This window comes from Orycteropus afer, unplaced genomic scaffold, assembly GCF_000298275.1.
Source record: "Orycteropus afer afer isolate SDZICR_OR568_19922 unplaced genomic scaffold, OryAfe1.0 scaffold00610, whole genome shotgun sequence".
Lineage (NCBI taxonomy): Eukaryota > Metazoa > Chordata > Mammalia > Tubulidentata > Orycteropodidae > Orycteropus > Orycteropus afer.
Genome location: NW_006922197.1, coordinates 1,038,529 through 1,043,863, shown reverse-complemented (window position 1 = coordinate 1,043,863; position 5,335 = coordinate 1,038,529).

Genomic DNA, 5,335 nt, shown 5'->3' with positions numbered 1-5,335 from the left:
GGAAACAATCTAAACGCCCATCAACAGATGCATGGATAACTAAACTATGGTACATTCCCACAATGGAATGCTATGCTACATTAAAGAATACTGAAGAATCCATGAATCGCCTCACAACATGTATGAATTTAGAGAACATTCTGCTGAGTGAAATAGGTCAATCATAAAAGGACAGATATTGTACAAGCCCACTATTGTGAAAAGTCAAGTAACATTTATTCAGAGAAGAAAACTCACTTTGTTGATTACCGACCACAGGAGGGAAAGGGAGAGAAAATCTCAGACTATTTGGATGAGAGGAGAAACAGTCAGGAAAGAGTCTGTGACCAGAATGGTGATATTGCAAAGGAAAGTGATTGAAATGTACACAGAAGATACAGCCAACAGAGGCAAATACTATTATGGACACAGCACTGCAGTATCACTAGCACCAAACTCACTGCCCTCCAGATGAAGCAACCCACAGTGACCCCTCCTTGGGTTTCCAAGGCAGTATCACTACGGAGGTAGACTGATCAATCTTCCTTCCGAGGAGCTCAATTTAACCTATGACCACTGAGTCTATTCCAAGTCACAGTGGCCCCACAGGAGAGATTAGGGCTGCCCCATAGGGTGTCCAAGGCTGTAAATCTTTGCAGAAGCAGACTCCACCATCTTTCTCCCACAGAGCGGCTGTTGGGTTCAAACTGGAGACCTATTGGTTAGCATCCAAATGCTTCAACCACTATGCCATTGGAGCTCTGTCTGCTCTCATAGAAATGATGACTTACAGGAGTTACAGGTGGTATTTATTTTGTGAGCCAGTCGGTTATTTAGCCAAAAGCTGACCCCAGAGGCTACTTTCCTTTGATCCTTCTCTATTCATTTCACTGTGTCAATAAATCAGACTAATTTAAGCCAGCTGCCACCATGTGTGTACTGTGAGGCACAGGAGACACCCCTCACCTCCCTGAGCTGCAGCACTTTGACTCTGTAAAATGATGTGTAGGACAAAGACCTGGGTTTGGCCCTGTGACTGTGGTTTATTTTTCTCTACTTCCTTTAAAATAATAATAATAATACATTTTGTTGTGTTTAAGGTAGAAGATCATACAGCAAATTAGATTCCCATTTAACAATTTCTACCCGTTATTCTGTGGCATTGGTTTTTATAGTTTATAGTTTCAACAGCCTCATATGCATTTGAGGGCTGGACAATAAATAAGAAGACTGCAGAAGAACGGATGCATTTGAGTTGTGGTGCTGGTGAAGGCTACTGAAGTTAGCCTGGACTGCTTCAAGAGCGAACCAATCTGTCTCAGAGGTAGTACAGCAGGAAAGCTCCTTAGAAGGGAAGGGGTCAGACTTTGTCTCCCGTACTTCGGTCATGTTGTCAGAAGGGACCAGTCTCTGGAGAAGGATCTCATGCTGGATGGAGGGTCAGCAAAAAGAGGAAGACCCCCAACGAGCTAGACCGACACAGCAGATGCAATGACGGACTCAAGCACGACAACAACTGGGAGGACAGCTCAGGGCCACGCGCTGGTTCGGTGTGTTGCACGTGGTGTCGCCATGAGTTGAAATCAGCTCACCAGCACCCAACAACGACAAGACACAGACACATTTTGTCGGGAAGGAGAAAATGTCCACCTGCAGAGATTCAGCTCTCAGCAATTAGAAGATGATGCCGGGGAGTCCTTCAAGCTCCGCAGGCCTTAGAAACGGTGGGGGTCAGGTCTGATGTCGTGTTGTGGCTGTTGGGTGCTGTTGAGTCCATTCCAGCTCATCGGTGCAGCTGGAGGTTCAAACCAGTTACCTTTTGATTAGCAGCCAAGTGTTCAAACATTCCGCCACCAGTGGGCCTTACCTGAGAGTTGAACCTGTCCAATTTAACCATCTGATTGATCCTTGAGCTTTTAGTTGTGAGCACTCATAAACTCTCTTTCTGTAGACCGTGCTCTGTTCAGGCCTCCTAACACTGCTGGAGGAGTCAATAATAGTAAATAATATTTCCTTACAAAATGTCCATGTTCATTGGCATTGAGCTGTGCGTGAGTCCAGTGATTTCTCACACAAATTACAGGCATCATGTTCTCTTTTTACTTGCATCCCTCTAAGAATCTTTCCTAGGTATTTTGTCAGATTCCATTTCACCATCTTCAGTGATGACGCAGCTCCTGGGCTAAAGATGAGCAAAGATTTGGGGCAGGAGAAATTCTCAGGGTCGCACGGAATCCAGAGAGACTCGTGGGCCCACGTGTCAGATTTCAGCATTTTCTGCCCCCCCCCCCCCAGGGAAGACATCTCTGTCCTGGATCCTGGACAGGAAAGAGCCTCTCCCAAACACTTTCCAGGTCTCTTTGGAGATACTTACCAGAAACTTGTAATTGGTTTTGGTAATTAGCAACTGGGGAAACATTTTCCAGAGATGACCTCAGCTCCCCAGGCCTGCCCTGTCAATGTCACTGGAGGTGAAATGATCATTTCAGTTCAGTGGGGAGAAGAGGACACAGAGTCAAATACCTGCACCTCAGGTCTGGCTGCTCCCTCCAACACTTGCCGGATGTCATGACCATCACACTGAGCCCACCATCCTGGAGGGAAGGAGTCAGGTGAGTATCTTCTATTTCAGTCTGAGAGGAAGAGTCTGGAAGGAAGGAGGCTTAGCAGGGTCTGGGGAAGCGACCATCTTGGAATGGGGAAATTTTCTGACTTTCAAACTGGTCCAGTGTCACAGAGGAACCAGGACTAAGTCCTGACCTTGAGCTGAATTAGAGCAAAGAGACAGGGCTGTGGAGCCTATCCCAGTCCTTGATGGCTCCTCGAGTATAGGAATGTTCGGAGTTTAATCCTAGTCATAAAACCTGAGTTTCAAGGTGCTTCAGGGCTGTGGTTCTCAATCTGCTGTTCAGTCCACTGCACAGGAATCATGAGAATTGTCAGGATTACAGGAGGTGAGCCCAGATCACCGCCATACTTGTAACGCAGACCAGGGTGAATCTCCATGAATCGTCAAATCCTGTGCAGAAATAGTGTATCTGAATGATTGTTGCGGGAATAGAAATATTTTCTCTAATTCTGGTACATGATGCATTAATGGAGACAGTAATTGTGTCTCCCAGGAAACATCCATGGTTAGTTGATTATAGGGAGAGTATTTTTCCCTCTAGAAGTTAGGGAAGCAGCATTTAAGGAAAAGGGAGCTTGAACTGTAAAGCTCAAATGTATCTTGTGCTATTTTCTCTGGTTGAAAAGCATTTTAAAATCAAGCAAAAAATCAACCATTTCAATGTATAAAATGCACAGTGTATCATGCCTTGCTGATTTCTTTCTCCATTGGTGACTTTTGTGTCAATATTCTTCACAAATCTCACCTCACTGGTCATACTTTTACTCAACTTATGTAGTAATCAATTGATGAGTAGTGGAAGGGGAAGCAATAGTTGTTCACACTCCACTCTCCACTGTTTTATGACTTATGACTGTTTCATGACCCATAGTGTAGGGCACAATAGGAGTTGTTCAGCAGTTCCTGTGATAGGTATATTATATTTTGTTCCTATCATAAAAGAAAATAGTGTAATTCTGTGACTAAACTAATATTGAGCCAATCTTGGATGCATTAAGTCCACCCAGCTTACAAGGTGGCTTCCTGTAGTATTCTACTGCAATCACTGGATCTAAGTTTCATTAAAATTTTAAAGCTTTATTCAAAATTGACATTGGTGTACAGAATAAATTTTAATACACCACTGGAAACTTCTTACAGCTAACATTGTAAAATAAAACATCACCAATGTAAATTAAGATGACAAGATGTCAATGCAAAACTAAACACAGAACTGGATTATTAGAAGAACACAGCTAACTAGCTTGGTATGGCTCAAGGAATTGCTTTTATATTGGTTTTGGCCATGGTCTTGTAACTTCCATAACGATTAGATGGAACTATGCAAATAAGGTCCTTGTGGCCTGTCAATCAGATTGGACAGCCTATTACTAATGCAAATATGGTGCATGAAACCTTTGTAGGGTGGCTAATGCAAATAAGCTTTATAGAATCTTTGCAGGGGATTGGTCAGTTCTTCTATCCTGCTAGGTTTAAAGGGAGAAAATTCCCAAGGCTAAGGGGAACTTATTACCACCCAAGAAGAACAGTAAGAAGCAAAGCACATCCTTTAAACCCGGGTCTCTATGTAGAGACCTCCTTGTCCCAGGAGACAGACAGAGCCGTAACACCAGAAAGGGTGAAAAACAGTGTCAACCTGAGCAGAATCCAGTGGCAGAGAAATGACAGCAGAGGCAGGGAACCACTGTGACATGGCTGTGGTGGCTTCCTGGCACACCAAAGTACGTGGCTACAGAGACCATGTTGATCAAAGGAGTGTTGGGGAGCTGGGTGCCTCTGGGAAGGACACATGGTGAAGAAGTGGGGGCCTCCAGGTACATAACAGAGCTAACAGAGCTTTGTAACACTTACCAAATAAGGTAGAAACCTGGCTGAGGGCTAGAGTTCAGGGCTGGGGATTGAAAGGAGCTTGTCCTGAGGGTGCTGAGAGGAGCCTGCCCTGCGGGGACCTAGAGGAGCCTGTTCTGGGTGTGCAACAGGAGCTGACAGAGCTGTCCTGCACTGGAGACTTTGCCTACATGCTTCCTGATCCTCATTCCAACTTGCAGCCTGTTAATTCTCCTAACAAACACCCTAACTGTGACTATGGTGTGTTTTATGTGTGGCCATTGCAAAGGCTTATGGAACAATGTGGAATAGTAGAGAGTGCAATGGTGGTGGTGGTGGTGTTTGGAATCAGAATTGACAAAAAGGTTGGAGAGAGGAGGTACGTCTAACCTGCACCTTAAAGGAATCAGCCTTAGGCTGATGCTGATGGTGATTCTTCACCCTCTTGAAGGTAGGCGAGGTAGGAAGCCTCCACCATCACGCCATTTTTCACACTTGAGTACTACAGTATGGTGGTCAAATGCACTGTATTTGCATCCAGCTTAGCCAGGGTCAAGTCTCTAATCTCCCTTCACCACCATGTGAATTTAGAAAAATCATTTAACCTCTCTGTGCCTCAATTCTTCTTTTCTTTATAATGAAGGTAAGAGTAGTGCCTGCCTCATAGGCTGGTGAAGAATAAAGGACTTACCACATGTACAGGCTTCATAGCCTACATGCCAAGCACTCTTCCAAGGTTATGTATCCAACTCTTGGAAATCGCTTAATGAAAGACAAACTTTAAACCAATGTATTTAAGAGGGATTAACGGGACCTGAAGATAAAATGGATTTCACTTGACATGATACATGTGACCCATGTCCCATCTTTCCATGCAGGACCTCCTGGCTCTAAAGAAAA